Source organism: Octopus sinensis, linkage group LG13 (assembly GCF_006345805.1).
Source record: "Octopus sinensis linkage group LG13, ASM634580v1, whole genome shotgun sequence".
Lineage (NCBI taxonomy): Eukaryota > Metazoa > Mollusca > Cephalopoda > Octopoda > Octopodidae > Octopus > Octopus sinensis.
In genome coordinates, this window is record NC_043009.1 from 18,458,485 (window position 1) to 18,478,542 (window position 20,058).

Sequence of the window (20,058 nt, forward strand, 5' to 3'; positions counted from 1 at the left end):
GTACACAAAGTTACATATTGAACATTTGTATTCTGGTAAGCTAACCAGAATCTTAGTGAGCTGGTTAGCTTTTTCTATCTGTAGTCTGTAGGAGCTAAATTGTGGTTTGTGTAGCAAACATGCCCCTCAGTTTTTGTTTAAAAAATGAAAGATGGCGGACAAGGAATGTTCGCCTGCCGAAAAGAAAAGCCAAATACCCGCAGAACGAATCGTAAAAATCAGTGACAGCAGCAGCAGTTACAACAACAGCAACAACAATAACAACACAAATTTCAATAGAGCCATCATCATCACAGAAACAAGAAAAGAGAAAAAGTATAACAAAAAGCAACAACACTAGCAAGAGCACTGACACCCCCAACATCACCACCAACAGTAGCAACAGCAAATCCACCACCACCAACACCACCAACACAAACGTTAATACAAAAGGAACAGCGGCCGTTCTTCTTTCTAAACAAAATGGAAACATTTTCGCACAAACGTGTCCTCGACTAAAGAAAGTTAACGTATCGGAAAAAAAAAGTCAAGTGATGCCAAAGCGCACTTAACAAAGAATGGGAGAACAATATTTCTAAACACGCCAAAGGAAATACTAGAAAGCATTATAAAAAAAATATTATCTATCCTTATGTAATTATTGAGGACACTGGAGTGAGTGACGCAGGTCCAGAGTGAAAAATGCTTAAGACCAGTCTGGGAGATAGAAACTTATGTCGCCCACGTGTAACACTTTGGCACAATTGAGGTGATATTCCCTATTGAAGAAATAGTCAAAGAAACAACAACCCTCAAAAGTGAAGAATTGTGTCTAATTTCAACGAGTGGCTGTGTGGTAAGAAGCTTGCTTCCCAACCACATGGTTCCGGGCTCAGTCCAACTGAGTGGCACCTTCAGTAAGTGTCTTCTACTTTAGCCTCGGGCTGACCAAAGCCTTGTGAGTGGATTTAGTAGACGCAAACTGAAAGAAACCCGTCGGATATATATATATATATATATATATATATATATATATACGAATGGGAATGTTTCTGTAGGAGAAAATGTGGACCCTATTAAATTTGCAGGGACTGTTGGGACCCCGAAATTTAGTTGTAATTACAGAGCCCCAAATTTATGTCCCCTTAAGGGATTTTGCTAAAGAAAAAACGTAGTCTATAACTGTATTGTTAGAGGGGAGAATAATTTGGTTAAGGAATATATTGGAAGCACTATTGATTTTAAAAGGAGATACAGGGCCCACATGAATTCATTTTCAAATACCAAATACTCCAATTCTACCACGTTGGCATCTTATATTCATGATTTAAAGAGGCGGAATATGAGCTATACTACTGAATGGTTAGTCCTGTCTGAGGTCCCCCACTTTAATGCCTAAGGGAATTGTACTTGATTCTTAAATGTTTTGGTCCAAAATTCCTTGATAAAATTTTCTGATGTTATCCCTTTTTGTAACCATAGGTTTTCCTCAACCTTCTTGATTAAATACAAAAATAAAAATAAGGGTAAAATTAAAATGAGATTCTTTCAGAGGACCACCTGAGCCGTGATCTCGAATTGAAATTGAGTAGAACCTGTAGCAAATTCTTTGTATTTGAAATGGACAATGGACTAATCCTCTCTTGAATCCACTGAATTCTTATTTTAACTTCTTTTTTTTAACTTGTCTGCAAATGAACAATGTAATAACTAGAAATATGAAGTTTTCTCCTGATGAAAAGGTGTTGCCATTGGATTTCCTGAATGGATTGTACATTAACGATGTGAAGTAGTATCCTCTGAAACGATCGTAGATATGGGCATAAATGGACTCTGTTATGGTCTCCTTACACTTTATTTTTTATATTTATATTTTTATATTTATACTCTTGTATTTTTTATATATTTATATTATTTCAGCTCCATTGCTTTAAATTTTAATAGTCTCCTTTATTATGCATGAATTTATTCTATATATTTTTCTTCATTCGACTTCACTCGTATTACCCTTTTAGGTTTTTATTCGTGTACATATGTATATGTTGTACTATTGGGTTTTACCATTGGGTACCCTATTGTTTTAATATATATTTATATTCGATTTTTGATAATTTGGGAAGGATATGAAGTTATTTTTACCAATTGGAATGTTTATTTATTCTACCTTTCAATTTATTTCTCCTTTCGCCTCGGTGTCACCTGAGCACTTCCAGCTGCAGTTTGACGCAGTTACAAAATTATCCTCTTATACTGTATATATAAATCTATGTGTGTCTGTGTTTGTCCCCACGTTACCACTTGACAGCCGGGGTGGGTATGTTTACGTCCTCGAAACTCAGCGATTCGGCAAAAGCAACCGATACAATAAGTACCAGTACTGGGGTCGATTCATTCGACTAAAAATTCAAGGAGGTGCTCCAGGTTGGTCGCAGCTTAATGATTGAAACAGGTAAAAAAGTTACCCCGGTCAGAGAGTGAAAATAAAGGTAGAAAACGTACTACTAGAAGTGGAAGTCTCTTGGCTGGTGGCAGTCGTTTTATACAGCATAGGCAATAAAACGACAATTCTCCAAGTGCACAAAATGGGAAAGGAAAATTGGTCAGGCACGGGAATGGAATTATTGATACACACCGAAAGCGCAGTATCGAAGCCATCCATAATCTAATCAACCTCCCTTGGGGTACACAGCCCTTAGTAGTAGATAAGGATAGCATAAGTTCTCCGCTTTTCAAAATTGTCAGCCACACAGACCACAAATTTCTGATCAACACGTTCGACCTAGACCGGCTTTGTAGGCAGCGACCTGACTACTGGAAACTGAATGCGTCACTCCCGGTGTGCCAAGCTTACGGAGACCGGATTAGCGGATTAGTTAAGCAGACGTTGAAAGGGTTATTCCTCAACAATAAATGTTGGTTTGCCCTGAAAAGGGGCAATTAGAATAGAATCGATTAGTTTTAGTAAAACATCAACGATAGAATAAAGGTAAAGTTAGTTTCAAAATTAGAAGAGGCGCTTAGGACGAGATTGGCTCTGGACCAATTCTTCAACGCTAAGCAAGAAGGATGCATTGTCAGAACTAGCGCGCGGAGGGAATGAAGGCCACTCGATGGGCCTGAGTGACAGAGTCGTGACGTGGTACTCGAGCACGAGCCCGAGCCATTTCATCAGCACTTTGCCATACTGTTTGGGATGAATGGTAGTCCTGAACGCAGGATGGACTTCACGGCATTCCACGGCTCTGAGCAAGGGAAGCGGAGCGTTGCGAAAGGCCGATAACAGCCGGGGAAATACTGAATGCGATGATAGACTGCACGGTGGTGGGGGAGGTAAATTGCTTGGTTTAGGTGACCCGCCCTACGAGCTTTACATTTATACGCCAGGCATGTTTGGGGGCTTCATAGCAGATATCTACCGCAACTGACAGTAGAACGAGAGTATACCTATTCTGTGAATCGAGAAGCGGTGGTACTGTTGAGAAACGATCCAAACAAAGGAAATCAAATTTTTGACCCATATCGCTGCTGAACGCAGATTTCAAAATTTCAAAATTTAGCAAAGAGGTTGGCGCTTGTTGTCGAGGAACTCATTGGTAATGTACAAACATGCGCCATCCACGACAACCTCCACCTCATGCGATACACTATAGACAGGATAGGTAAAGAAGCTGGCCCTGATAAATTTGGATCAATCTAAAGCCTTCAAACCAATACTTGGTGGCTGTTCTCACAGCAGCCGGTTTCGGTCCCATTTTTCGTGGCTGGATTGCCACAGTGTACAGGGACATCGGCTCAGTAGTTCAAGTGAATAGTTACCTATCGGAACCATTCAACATCATGCGATCGATCCGTCGAGTGCCCCCTCTCGTATGTACCTGCATGTACTAGTTCTAGAGACATTACCGTGGGAATTTTAGGTGTTGGGAGGTATCCCGCGTAAGTAAAGACGTGGAAGGACCGTGTCAGTACATGCGGACGACATCACCGTCATAGTGTCGAACATCAGGCACATAGATCTGATCAGCACTTCTAAAAAATACGAGGCGGCGAGGGGACCAAAAATTAACCAAGAAAAGTCAGTGGATTTGCTGCTAGGTACCTCGAGAGGCAGGCGGTCCATACCGTTCAATATCGTCGTGGGACGCTGGACGGAGGGAGAAGAAATGGGACTAGGTGACGATCAGGGTGGCCAATCTCACCAGGAAATGGGCCGAGAGAGAGTTATCTCTGAAAGGTCGAGCTGAGGTGGCGAATGCTTACATTGCATCCATCATTTAATACCACCTGACCGTCGTGATTTGCCCTGGTTCACGTCTGACCAAACCGGAGTGCATGCTCTTCTGCTTTCTGTAGAAGGGATGCATTCCACTGGTCAGGAGCTCCATTTGCTGTCAGCACTCGTTGAATGGAGGACTTGGCATGCTGTGGCTCCTGATGCGCAGATATGCGCTGAGGCTACATCATCTACAGTGCTTCCTTGACGGTGATCAGGTGTGTTCACCGTTTGTCAAACAGGATTTTCCACAGTTCGACTCTTTGGCTGAGGTGCAGCCCTAGATCAAGCGTAGACCAAGGTAGGACGCCTGGCACCTAGAGTATCGTCAGTCACCCACAGTCCTCTGTCAGTCGGGCAATGCGGTCGGCAGATTTTCGAATATGGCATTCAGTAGAAGTTTCTCAGGTGACTGGGCGTCGACGTCAATCAATTGGCTAGTTTGTTCCGGAGGAACAGAAAGCCATGGCCCGACAGTGCCATCGGGGTACATTACCAGTTCGGGATAAACTCTACTGGCATGGAAGTGCCGCCAGCCAAGCTTGCCCAAGATGCATGCAGAGCGATGAAACTGTTCTGCGTGCTCTCGTCCGGTGCCCGTGCATTATTGACTTTTATGTAGTTTTTCTGTAATAAAACAAGTGTTGGGTGGTGATTCAAAAGAGACAGTACCAACAACAAATTCGTGAAGTACTTTCAACTATGATGAAATTAAATTGGGAATAATAGTCATACTATAGGATGATATGTTTAAAAGTTTTCAAATGACCAATGCTTTTTTGCAATCTTCTGACCAAAATTTGAACGCGGCTCATGCCCATTATGGACTCTTTAATGGATATATTCAAAGTATACGAGTAACTTTTTCATACATTGACAAAAGAGACAGGTATCTAACTGAACGAGATTACCAACAACTAAAATGGTGACTATAATTAATTCATTAGTTTCACCATTTATGGCACGCTAGTCAGCTCTAAAATACATCCTCAGAAGCTTAAAGCTGAACATTTCCTATCTTTGAAGAAAGCTTTCTGTTTCACTGAGTGAAAATGTCAGTGATTTTATTCATCAGTTACAATAGTTTAAACCCGAAGAAACTGTAATGAAACTATCAAAAGTTATCAAATAACGGAAAACAATGCTTATGTTAAGTATTTGCATAGTTAGCTGAACTATTTAAACTGATCTTACAACTCAGATTGGTGCCATTCAACATCATTGTAGAGTTGAAGTGTTGCTATTTCGTTATTGACAGTAGCTCAGAGTTCTTTTGTTTTCTAAATGTAGGAAATGCCTTGGGCATCTAATAGTTGCTCGTGGAAAATGTCTTGCGCACCCATTTGTTACTACGGCGGAGGATGGCTGAACTGTGAAAGGGAAAAAGATTAAAACTGAACTATGAAGCATCATGGCGCAAATCAAATTGAACAGTCTCAGGGTATCAAGCATGAACTTCTGATTGAAATAAACATTTCTGGTAGTAACAAATATCCAGTGTGTTAAATCTCGAAATGTAATTTGCATTGTAATTTATTATGCAAGTAGAAAAGTTATATACAACGCACACACACACACACACACACACACTCACTCACAGGCACATTTAATACAGTGCCTCTTTATATCATATACTGTTCCGGTTCAGCATCTAGGTCGGAATGATGGGGAAATCTCTACTCCTACACATAATAGTGAAATGCCTCTTTACGCAAGCTCCTGAGCAGAATGTTACTATCATCGTCGAATATAGTCTTGTAAAATGTAATGTTGTCCTGCCTTCTCTGACTAAGCCACTAAAAAAAAAAAGAAAAAATTGGAACTTCCGGAGACCTATTCAACTTCGCTGATACAGAAGACATTGGGCATTAGTCTTGCATAACACTATGAAGCACTGAAAACCTGTGTATACTCCATATGTCCAACCACAGATCGCATGACATGAGAACAGATGTAAGGACCATGTGGCAGCAGTGGAAACAAGATTAAGATTATTGTTGATTCTTGAGATTGTGTAACATCTTCTGGAAATAGATTTGATAAGCTGACTCTTCTGATAGGTGGCATTTGGCTATTTTGGTTATTTCCAGTAACATAGAGAGGGTTGGGAAGAGGAGATGAAGTAGTGAAAATTGGATGGAAGATAAGGAAAATAAAAAATAAAAAATGATAAGGGAGGGGGAAAGAGACGGGAGAGGTTGGGGGGAAAATAGGAAGTAAAGATTCTAGAGGTGGGTCAGGGTAGACATAGAAACTAACAGAAAGTAAGAACAAAAAAAAAGAAAACCTAACAGACATTTATAAACATATTTAAACATAAATTTATGAGCAATCACATATTATAGAGTGAGGAAATATTGGAATATTAAATAATGGGTGCTTTATTATCACTATTTCAATTAAACAAAGGCAAATATATCAATACGTATATATATATATGTATATGTTTCTCTGTGTGTGCGTCTGCCTCCAGATACAGATGTATGCATAAAAGTATAGGAAGTGGAAGAGGAAGGTCAAAATTTCTGTAGGAAAATTTTTTATGCGCGAGCGCGTGTGCATGAGTTTGTGTGTGTGTGCGCGCGCGAGTGTGTGTGTGTGTGTATGTGTGTGTGTGCGTGCTTGTGTGAGTGGGTTTTTGCATGCATGTGTGTGAGCCTGTACCCGCGCGCGTGTATAAAGAGATAGGAAGAGAGACAGACAAGCAAATTTATCATTAAAGATGTTAACATTTGTTCAGCATTTACCAGCAATGGTGTTGGAATTCCTCGAATCCAGATTGAGAAATGGTTCAGTGAGAATCAGCCGAGTACCAGAGCCTGTTTGTCAAGACTACAAACTATTTATGCTACTCTGTTTTTGCCACCTGGCTTACTTTTTCATTGCACCAACACCTTTGCTCTCACCAAACTAATTAGCTCCGGTCATATATAATCAGATATATAACATACACGGTCTGTCATGTCTGTATTAATTACAGGCCATAGAGTTTCTGCTTATCCGTTAAGCTTCCTTTACTTACACTGACCCTCACACATTCCCTTACCCACGTACTCATTCACTAGATCATTCACCCACGCTCCTACTTGTTCACTACCAAATCATTCACTCATACATTTACTTGTTTACTGGTCTTCCATAAACATCTGTCCAAGCCTGTGCCACAGAGAAACATACCGTGTGCGCATGCATGGCCTCACTGGGCATACAGTTTCCTAAATCTATAATGACATAATACGGAAACACACAAGTATGAAATCTTCACTTTAACATGAAACCAAAAACCTGTAAGAACCAGAACGACTTCAGATAACCAATGTAATATAGAATTTTCAACTTAAATATAAATTTGTAAGCTTCATGCCATAAATTCTTTCATGTGATACAAATACAACACTTTCTGACTTTGCATTTACAAAGACACATTGCAGCATATTATAATACGTAACACGAAACAAAATTAAACAGGATAATATTAGTTATTACCTTCCAATAAAAATATTCTAAAAAATAGAATTTCTAAAACATAAAATATATCAATGTTCAATAATAGTAGAATACAAAACAAAAACCAGCACACAAAGAATAATTACTGGTTGCCGAAAAGAACTTGGAGTGAACAGTTAACAGTATTTTCATTTCGGTGATGAAGTTACCAAATCATGCGACTTGTGTTTTCAGTCGGAAGATGTGGCAGAGATCTAAGAACACAATTGAACTTAGAAATGTTTCTGTTCTAACCTAAATATATATGACAAATAAAAAAATACGAAAAATTTTTTTAAGTGATAATTTAACTCGAACACAATTCGAAAAGCTGTTCTTTATGTTCACAATCTCTCTCTTTTTTTTTTTTTTTTCATAATTTCGCGTGAGTTACTTGAGAGGAGATCAAAACTATGCCATCAAACCGCGTCATAGAAGCCTGATCAGACGGACCGGTTAAACAGCCCGGTGTTTGATTCGGTCGGGACACAAAGGAAGACAGGAACTGGGACTACGTTATGAGTAAGGTGGCCAGATTCACCCTAAAATACGCCGAGAGGAAGGTATATCGGAAAAACCGAGCTGAGGTGGCGAATGCCTACGTTACCTGTATCATAATTTACTACTTAACTGTGGTGACTTGTACTAGTACCCGTTCGACCAGATTGGAGTGCCTGCTCTTCCACTTCCTATGGAAAGGACGCGCTCCAGGGTCAAGAAGTTCATCTGTTACCAACACCTTCTGAAAGATGGGCTCGATATGCTGTAGCTGTTGACACACGGACATGTGCTAAGGCTGCACCAGTTGCAGAGATTCTTGGACGGCTAACAGGTGTGGCCTTCATTTGTAAGATACCCTTTTCTGCAGCTCGGCTCTTGCAAGAAGCAGGTGTCTTGTGTTAAGGAAAGAGACAAAAATTGGGCACCTGGCACTCCAGAATATCGTCAGGCGTTCACTAACCTCTAGTTGGGAAAATACATTCATGCTTTTTCTTCACCCAATTTCATGCAAACCACCACACAAATTGTAACTTTTCTTTTGTAATGCCTCCATCATATGAAACCTCTGAGGCAAATAAAAGAAATCGTTGTTGTTGTTGTTGCTTCTTCTTCTTCTTCTTCTTCTTCTTCTTCTTCTTCTTCTTCTTCTTCTTCTTCTTCTTCTTCTTCTTCTTCTTCTTCTTCTTCTTCTTCTTCTTCTTCTTCTTCTTCTTCTTCTTCTTCTTAGTAGTAGTAGTAGGGCGGCGAGCTGGCAGACTCGTTAGCACGCCGGGCGAAATGCGTAGCCGTATTCAGTCTGCCGTTACGTTCTGAGTTCAAATTCCGCCGAGGTCGACTTTGCCTTTCATCCTTTCAGGGTTGATAAATTAAGTAGTAGTGAAACACTGGGGTAGATGTAATCGAATAGTTCCCTCCTACCCTAAATCAGACCTTGTGCCTCCAATAGAAAGGATTATTACCATTATTATTATCATTAGGGCGGCGAGCTAGCAGAATCGTTAGCACGCCGGGGGAAATGCTTAGCGGTATTTGGTCTGCCGCTATGTTCTGAGTTCAAATTCCACTGAGGTCAACTTTGTCGTTCATCCTTTCGGGGGTCGATAAAATAAGTACCAGTTGAACAGTTGTAATCGCCTCATCCCCCACCTCCCCCAAACTGCCCTTGTGGCAAAAATTTGAAATAATGATAATAATAATAATAATAATAATAATAATCCATGGTGGAAAAGAAGAACTCAGGCAGTGTTAGACATGCTTTCGAAGGAAATTTCTGTGTTAGACCGAAAAGAGAAAGGGGAGCTTAAAAGCGAACAAAAATACAGGGCGCTGAAAAGGAAATATAATATTGAAAGAAAGGGCCTGAAAGTAGTAGTGGAGGAACTGAAACAGCGCCTCGTTGCAAAGAAAGCAAAGATGGTAAGATACGACCAAAGAATGAAGGGTAACCACCAGAATAGATTATTCAGAGTAGATCAGAATAGATTCTATAAACAAATAAATGGAGAGTATACAGATGAAAAGTTGATATCAGATAACATTGAAAGTCAAAGGTTTTGGAGTAACATCTGGAGCAAAGACAAGGAGCACAAGAAGGAAGCTGAATGGTTGCATGAACTGAAACAAAACAGACAGAACTAGTCATTTTAGTTAGGGAAGTGAAGGAAATTAGAAAAAAAAAAGAAAGAAAAAAGAGCAACTGAAAGGCCCGGGACCAGATGGAGTTCAAGGCTACTGGATCAAAAGATTTGGTGCGCAACTCAACACCTTGTTAAATGCCAATCAAGTAACACCAGAGTGGTTGACATTAGGTAGGACAGTGTTGTGCCTGAAAAACATCGAAAAAGGCAATACGGTAGACAATTACAAACCGATATCCTGTTTGCCACTTATGTGGAAGTTATTGACTGGAATACTCACAGAGTCAATGTGCGAACATCTGGGAAAAAATGGAGTCCTGCCACATGAGCAGAAGGGCTGCAAGCTTAAGTGCAGAGGTACCAAGGTCAACTCCTGATAGACAAAACTGTACTTAGAGACTGCAAGAGAAGGAAAAGTAACTTAGCCATGTCATGGATCGATTATCGTAAAGCATACGATATGATCTCACATTCTTGGATTATGGAGTGTATGAACCTATTTGGTACTGCATCGAATGTTGAGCGATTGCTTGGAAAAAGTATAGTGAATTGGAGGGCGGACCTGACAGCATACGGAAGAAGTTTAGGGGCAGTAGAAATTAGGAGGGGCAGTAGAAATTAGGAGGGGCATCTTCCAAGGAGACTGCCTGTCCCCACTGATCTTTGTACTGTGCTTGATACCACCAACATTGATACTGAGGAAGACAAAAGCTGGGTATATATTCAAAAGCCACCAACAAAAGATGAAGCCCAAGACAGTTCCCTCGTTGATACAGTGTACATTTTCAGTGCTGATATCAGAATGGAGTTGGGACCGAGAAAGTGTGGTGTGTTAGTCTTGAAGAGAGGTAAAATGAAATGTATGGACGGGCTAACGATACCGCCGGGGGGTATTATGAAGCAGATAGAAGAGACGGGCTATAAGTACTTCGGGATTTTGGAAATGGATAAATTGAAGGAGAAAGAAATGACAGAAAAATTTAAGGTGGAGTACTTGCGCAGACTGTGACTGATCATTAAGTCGAAATTAAACGGAGGGAATAAGATCGAACCTATCAACGCCTGGGCGGTTTCACTCCTTAGATATGGAGCAGGGGTAATCGAATGGACAGTAAACGAACTAAACAGCTTAGACAGAAAGACAATGAAGTTGCTAACTAGATATGGGTCACTCCACCCAAAAAGTGACACAGACAGACTGTTTGTACCAAGAAAAAGAAGGGAAGAGGACTTAGTGGATACAAAGACAGCATTAGAGCAGAAGAAAACAACAGAGCATGGTATGTGAAAAATGCCACAGAACCGCTATTACTAGAAGTAAGAAGGCCAGGCTTGTGTAGGATGAAAGATTGTTGAGATAAAGCATTATAAAAGAAATTGAAAACGAATGAAATAGATGGGTAAAGAAAAGAATGCATGGTCAATTTCATAGGGATGTTGAAGATAAGACAGACAGAGCAAAAAGATGATTGTGGATGACTCAAAGTGATTTAAAACCGGAAACGGAGGCTCTAATCTGTGCTGCCCAAGAGCAAGCACTAAGAACAAACTACATAAAATACAGAATAGACAACACAGCAGAAAGTGATAAGTGCAGAATCTGTGAACAAAACGGTGAAACCGTATGGCATATTATTAGCCCTTGTACACCACTAGCCCTGAAGGAATATAAGAGACGCCACGACAATATAGCCAGGTTGATCCATTGGACACTTTGCAACAAGTATGGACTTGACAGAGCAAAAATTGGTACGACCACAAACCTGAAGGCATCGTCGAAAATAGAAATGCAAAGAACCTATGGGATTTTATGATCCAGTGCGACCATAAGATTGAGAATAAGAAGCCGGGCATAATCTTAATTGGGAAAGAAAACTAACGTAGATATAGCATGCCCAGCTGACAACAAGGTATGTGATAAGGAAGAAAGAAAAGTTGAGAGATATGACAGATTAGCTTGGGAAGTTAGGCAGTTCTGGTCGATGAAAAAGGTGGTAGTAATACCAATAATTGTCGGATCTCGAGAAATACATGAAACAAATAGGGGCTGCAATAAGGTTGGAGCACTTGCAGAAAACAGTACTGCTTGGAACCACTCGAATACGCTGGAAGGTGCTAAAAAAATAAAAGGTGTTACCTTAGTCCACTGGTGATGAACAGCTGACACTGTAGTACATCTCCAGCGTTAGAAGCTGTGCAAAGGCAATAATGATGATGATGATGATGATGATGATGATAATCGTCGTTGTCGTCATCATCATCATCATCATCATCATTATTATTATTATTATTATTATTATTATTATTATTACTATTATTATTATTATTATTATTATGAGCTGGCAGAATCGTTAGCACGCTGGACGAAATGCTTAGCGGCAATTCGTTCGTCTTTACGTTCTCAGTTCCAATTCCACCGTGACCGATTTGCCTTTCATCCACCCAGAGTTGATGAAATAGCTATCGGTTGAGCACTGGGGTCAACGTAATCGACTTCTCTAAAATTGCTGGCCTTGAGATAACATTTGGCACCATCATTATTATTCGCATTAGTTGTAGCCATAGGAGGAGCAGGAGGAGAGGAAGGAGTAGTAACAGTTGTTATAATAGCAGCAGCAGCAGCAACAACAACAACAGAACTGTATCTTCAGCAGAGAATAGGTCTCTCATATCATATGCGTCCATATTTCTTCGAAATACATCATGTTGATATTGGCATCCTATACTTCTTACATATATAAGTGGAGGTGCAATAAGTGGAGGCGGTTAGGGCAGTGAACTCGCGGCATTTTTCCATACGGCCCATATGACATCAGGACAGTATTCAAGAGTAATGCAACACTTCGCAAATATCTCCTTCGGGTAAAACCACCAATAGAAGAGAATATGACCAAAGAATGCGTGTACTCCATCTCAAGCAGCTGTGGGAGGTTATACAAAGGCTAAACACACCTCCCCCTCAAAATAAGGGTAGAGGAACATCGCAAAGCTGTGACACGAGGAAATATTGGTAAATCGGGTATAGCTGATCATGTATGGAAAAATGGAGACCACCTCCCCCTGTAGGATGAAGTTAAAATAATAGACAGAGAAAAGCACTGGAAAATGCGAAAAATAAAAGAAGCAGCACATATGCTAGGACACAACAACCTCCTAAACAGACCGAGTGCAGATATGAATAGCATATGGAAACCAGAATTAAGGAAGGATAGGAAAATATTAGATTTATAAGCCTTAAAATTCACTCCCGGGCATATGGCGTAGTGGTTAAGATTAGGAGTTCGATTCCAGGCAGTGGCCTGAATAATAATAATAACAACAATATCAAAAATTACCTTAGGGATGAGATTCCAGGTTTGAAATTTCCCCAAGGCAGCCGAAACGATATATCCGTCAAATGTAAATAATGTACATAATTCCTCATCTCTTAAACATAGAACTGAACCACACTAACACTAAGAGTATCAACAAGCAGATGAGAACACCATTTGCTTCCCCCCAAAAGACAACGCAAAGATCGAGAGGCACCAACATAAATCAACATTCAAATGAAATACAAAGAAAAAAATACTCTGCAACGAGGAGTCAACAACGATATGTGTATGTCTACACACACACACACACACACACACATACATATATATATATATATATATATATGGATAGATAGATAGATAGATAGATAGATAGATAGATAGATAGATAGATAGATAGATAGATAGATAGATAGATAGATAGATAGGCATGCAGTATATAAATATGTATCTGGGTATGTATACACGCATGCAAAGCATGCGTATATACGCAACAAACTAATTTCAACAACTGTAAGTACTTCCGAGTGGAAGTTTGCTGTGCTGAGTTTAGTTTGAAACAAACCTTCTAGTCATTTCGTTATTTTATGTGTTATATCTCCGCTCCATAAAGAAATCTTTCAAGAATAATTTGGAGGAAAAATAAACAAAAAGATAGTTTCTTGATGTCCGTTATATGGTATTGTAAAATCAGAAAGACTCTTTCAGTATTGGCCGTTATTCACAGAAGTGGCTAAACGCAAAACAACAAACTTTTTATTCATATTCAGAATTTTTTATTTTATTCTGTTTCCTTTGGAATAATGAGTATAAGCTGCTTCTTAGTAGTTAACCAGTAGGATATACAAAACATTCCTAAACTAAATGTATGTATGTCATTGTTCAGTTTTATTTCAAAATTTCTTGCCAATAGAGAAAGAGCCGGGTTCTAACCTAGATTCAAGGCTCCTTCATTGGAATTTCAACATCAACAACAGGGTATTTTTGCTTGTATGTATATATGCATATTTGTATATATTTGCTTTATGTATGTATTCTCATGCATATAGTTGCATATCTAGACATGCTCATATATATTTAAATGATAAACGTCTGCAAAGTTTTACAGATTTTTACAGTTCCAGTGATGGATTGGATTTGTAGTCTTTGAATTAGCTTTCTCCTTTCTGGTTTTGAGAAGCCTAATTTCTCAAGATTGGCATTTAGGAAGTGTATTACATATCCCAAGGGCCTAATAATTTCAGATACAAACCTGAACTAATAATCTTATGTATGTATGTATGTATGTATGTATGTATGTATGTATGTATGTATGTATGTATGTATGTATGTATGTATGTATGTATGTATGTATGTACGAATGCATGTATGTATGTGGATTCTGGTTCAAACGAAAATTATTCGATTTGTGACTGGAATGTTATGTGGCGCTCACAGTTCTCTATCAGTGGACAATGTAGTCGATGGTACTTCAAACCATGTGTTCTGTAGATTAGAGGCGGGCAAGTTCAACTCTAGCTGCTGACGAACACCAACTGGACAGTTTTTTCCAGAGGATTTTCGGATCGACAACTCAACGAAAAGTTTTTGGCTAGGAAAGGCAAGCGGTTTTTCTGTCTAATGGCTATAGCGAAAGGGATTATCTAGTAGAATAGATTGTATAGTAGATTGCATTGTATACAGAAATGAGGGGCAGACCTCATCAGTTGCTCCAAGGTCTGCTAAAGAAGAAAGGTGAACGAGGAGCAGGTGCAATCCCGTATATTTACTGAAAAGTGGATGAGAGTGACAAATATGGTCCCGAATACAGCTTATCATAAAAGTTAATCAATGATCTGTGAGGGTTACCGTTTGACCCCAAGAAGATATCTATCTATTGGCTCACTTCATTTTTTCTATTATACTGTTGTTTTTATGCCTGTTTTTGCATATTCGATTCTATGTAACCCTAGCCTCAAATCTATAATCTGTCCATGTAATTTCTTTTCTATGTAATCAATTTATGTTTGCAATATAGCTTCTTCCTTTGGGGCAGTGACAAGGTGCTCTAGCCACAAAAACAGTAGCAGATACACCGAAGAAATTTGGAGATATTCTTCAGCATTTTGTAAACATGAACATTGTCTAAAAAGCTAAAAAAAATTGACAAACATAAACAAGAAATGTTAGCACAAATGCAGAGAACAAAGGGATAAAGAAATACCTCAAGCTATTACAAACTACAAAAAAAAAAAAAAAAAAAGATAGTCGAGAAGATAGTCGAGAAGAACGTATACAAAGATGTCTCAAAGAAGTGAGTTTGGAACGTAACAAGACGTCTTTCCCAATCCTTGAAGTAGGCAAAAATATTATATTTCTTTAAAACTTTTCTACGTTTACAATCTAGTCAACGTGGTTTCTTCAACTAGGGCAATAAGAAGAGGTACTAAAAAAGAAAGAAAGAAAAACCAAAGTAGAATTGGAAACATGACAATTACAAATAGAAAATATTAAGATAGACTCCCGTGTACAGTTACTCACATTTTGATGTTTGAAAACGCGAATTTGTGTGACATAAGCGAAAGTAACAGCACCATTAATAACAAAAACAACAAACACCACCAAACAAGAACGATAACCGTGTATAAACGTGTACTTTGTTTAAAAAAGTTTTAACAATCTACTGCTACAGGTAAAATGAACTTTTAATCATGTTTTGCATTCATTCAAAGAATGACGCTCCACAGCAGTATATTACAAAATTGTGTGTTTCCTTGCCTGAGGAATTTATGCAGGAGCAAGCAAGGACGGTGGTAACATATTTCTGCTGTGGAATGCCAAAGGGTGCCTCCATTTGCATTCGAAGGAACAGTTAAAAGAAACTTGAGATGACTTAGGGTACAACAACACATACTTCATTAACAGTGTAGTGCAAATGGAATTGTGTGTCTGGACTTCAAAACTGAAGACAAGGCGATAACCATGATGACCTAGTGCATCACATATCTACTTATAACTTGGTTTACCAACACAAAGATAGATGTAACACAAGGATCACAGTAAGGGGCATTATTGGCAACGTCAATCCTTGGTTCGTCGTCACCTTTGAGGTACAATACAGGTAGATGGCGAATGCTGAGGTGAGACGAAATGACATGTGGACGGGTAGAGTCTACTTAGTCATGCAGTTCTTGATGCCCTAGAACAATCCAAGAGCTGTAACTAACAGTAGCTGCAATGTAAGTCGCGGTGGTGCAGGTCTGAGAGACCAGTTGATATACATGTGATACTATGACAGACTCAAAAAGTCTGTAAACTAAAGAGTCTGAAAAGGTAAATAAAGAGATATAGTAAACAAGGCAGACACTAACAGGAGCACGTCCCAGAATTTGCTGTTCCCAGAACGCAAACTTTTCCACTGTTACTTGCAGACCCAAAGGTAGAGAAAGAAACTGACCCGTTTTTATGGCTAGAAGCCAACGACCAGCAGTCCCACCCTCCAACCATAACCAGTAGAACCAATCCGTTTTCTGTAGTCAATAAACAGGATATGTAGAATGATAAAAGAAGTGGCAAATTCTTGGTGATAGTGGGAACCGAAAAACAAAAAAGAAAATATCTCCTCAAGGAAAAAGAAGAAAACGAATTAAAAAAAAACAAAAAAAAAAACAAGAAGCCCAAATGATGGATAGTTTAAACAAACTACAAGAACTATTAGAAGGAAAAAAGCAATGGTGGATTTGCTCACCGTTTCAGTAAGATAGACTGCCAAGGAAAACCAAGCTGTTACAGGTTTATGCAAAATAAATGAATCATAAAATCATAAAATACCTTTCTTATTAATTGCATTAAGGATCAACAGAATGTTTTTCATATTCCGCTTTTTCTCTTTTCTTGTTTTCTATGTTTGTTGGATTTTGATATTTTATGCGAGTAGATATGAATGCATGATTTTTTTTTTCATTTTGGAGCTGCCAAATATATTTCGTTTAAACAGGCGACATTGACATTCCTTTTTGTTTGACAGAAAATTTCCCTCCCTGCCCATCCTTCGTTTTTTTCTAAAACTACGTATATACATCCCCACATGCCTTTAACCACTTTTTTGAAACACACTTTCGTATGGATTGGGAGAATCGTTAGAAAAACAGACAAAATATCTCATGATATTTAGATATGGTTAATGAAGAACTCGAGACGACATAATCAACTAAGCACCCTCCCCCCCCGCCAATAATTAATATCTCGTCTCTATGTACGAAATGATAATTATTAATATCATTACATGTTATAGTAGCAGCGATACTGTCATGAAGTTTGGTGATGACAAACCTCGCTAAATCTGAAGAATCTTTCTAGGGTTCTTGCAGAATACAGCACTGCACTTTTCTACAGATCAAGTCCTCAATTCAAACATCCTTCACTCTCTTACGCAGAAGAAGTTTGGACGTTGTGCCAAGTGCATTCATTTCCACAGGCATAATTGTCATCTTAGTCATCCACAATCTCTTCCTCCCTCTGATAAGGTTCTGATATTTCTCTTTTTTTTTTCTTTTCAACTTCTTTAGCATTCTCTCTTTCTTGAATTTGTCACACTTTTGGGAAGATATTTTTTCGAAGATGATTTTATGGCATTCTGTATCCACTTCATTTACACTGTGCTAGAACAATACGATTTGTCCTTGATTATTTTTATATTCATATTTTGTAAATACTCTTTACTAGATAAACAAAATGGTTTCCACTTATTAGAAAGCGCGAAGAAACGGCCAGCACAGGGTTGTAACACTAATGTAAACAAAGAGAGAGAGAGAGAGAGAGATTTCACATCCCCTGAAAAGGACAGTTGCAAGAGGCCATGGTCGATGTATGATAAAGATGTGGCTTTCATCAGCCGTGGCAAAATATATGGCAATAGATGCCTACTTTTCAACACCAAGGACAAGATGATACGAAAGACTGGTTAAGAACATCACACCCCTGCCCAGAGGCACATACTGCAATACATGAGCCAGATCAATACAAGGGTGGCGTATTGGAAGCAACATTGAACAGCCCAATACAAGTAATTCCTGAGCGCAGAATGAAACGTTATTGTTGGAAGATAGTATGAACTTAATGACACCGAAAATTCCAGGGCTATTTAAGAGCTACATCTCGTCCTAGGTTCGGCAACAAAATCAATGAAACTGAAGGTGCAAGGAAGATATCGCACTTCGAGCAGTAAGAAGTGCGTGGAGGCTTTCTGCGTCAAAGAACGAGAAAAAAATAGAGAAGGTGAAAAGGCCCGACGGCAGCATAATCCACATCAACAAAAATAGCTTATTGAGGAAGTCCCAGCAGCAGCACCAACTGCGCCAACAGTTGCAGGTTTAAAGACGGACAAAAAACTTACTCCTCGTCCAGGAACAAAAGCCGATTGCTAGAGAGTGTTTTCTACGCCACAACCAACACTTCGATGCCATGTGCCTCTACAATGTTTCTCCAAACTCTACAATCTCCAACTGCTTTGAAGATTAAGCGTCAAGTTTCCGCAGTCAATAATAGCTGTGTTATATACAAAAGTTGAACTAGTGTGGTTTCTCAGGATCACAGTCAACGCACAGGTTTACAAACGGATCCGGATCACTTTTGATATTCGTTAGCCGACAGGTTGTTTGGTGATGTAGATCTTCTATTGTAGTTCGGATTTTACACCGGCGTGTAGTACCTAAATAATCCCTATCTGGTTTGCTGATCATCACATCAAAGTTCTTTCTTGGTCAGGTTACTCAACTGACTGCAACTACATAATGGTTATTAAAAAAAGATTGTAATCCAGCAACAAGGTGGAACCGAAGGCTGATTTCGAAACCATCCTGGTTTCCATTAACCCAAACAATGTCACAACTTGGTTTGCTATATTCTACGACACATTCAGGCGTACCAATTGATATTCTGTAGCCAATTTTCTACTAGTGTAATGATACGTTTTGGAAATTTAGTTGTGACATTATAACATTTTATGATATTGAATTTATAATGAACCATGCATGGAAATCATAAATGTTAGATGGCTTTAAAAATCACTAGGAATAGATCCGTTTAATTAAAAGTTTAACGTTCTGACTTAACTGAGAGCGAATGTCCAATTTTTGCATCTATTAATTTTCTGCAATACACCTGTACTCACACACATTTACTCCGATTATTGTTGATTTAGATAAAGTGCAATCAGAAATATATGCAAGAAAAAACATTTACAAAATCACGTGAGAAATACTACAGACATTGTATTACTTAAATGACAAGAGAAACAACAAATAAATGAATAGCTTCAGCGTATATTGACCAGTGAATTATTTTCTTTAAAAATGTCTTGTCTTTTCTTGCAACAGGTTTTCAATGATTCAATGAATTCTACTGGATATATTATGGCAGTCTTATCTTTCCATATACTCTGTAATTTTCGACACAAATTTACTGAAGTTACTTAAGTTTACTGAAGATAAATATTTTTCACAAGAAAATAGTTACATAAATCTGTTTGTCATGTTCGACTTCATCTAATTTAGTTTAATGGAAATTGCACAAGCACTCCATCCACCCCCTCAAATTGTACATTTAAAATAACAATACTTGTTTTTATACGTCAATGATGTCATCGTGATATTGAGGTATCATTGTGATATCATGGTTGCCTAATAAGCTTTATTACTTCATTGGACTGAATCGCGTCAGTTGAAACATAACTTTAGCAATAAACAATTCTTAGAGTTAAATAGTCATACAATGTATCAAACCATTGGTTCATATATAAGATACGCTGTTATCTTGGGCAATACAATATTACATGTTTATGCTCCAAGCTATGTAATAATAAGCTGTGAACTTTGCATACAACATCTGA

General features: G+C 38.7%; 1 protein-coding gene across 1 annotated transcript in view; it reads right to left on the reverse strand.

The window, feature by feature from the left end:
• LOC115218511 (sushi, von Willebrand factor type A, EGF and pentraxin domain-containing protein 1-like) overlaps positions 1–20,058 on the reverse strand; it is a 322,239-nt gene that overhangs the window by 12,476 nt on the left and 289,705 nt on the right. The gene's annotated exons all lie outside the window — the stretch shown is intronic.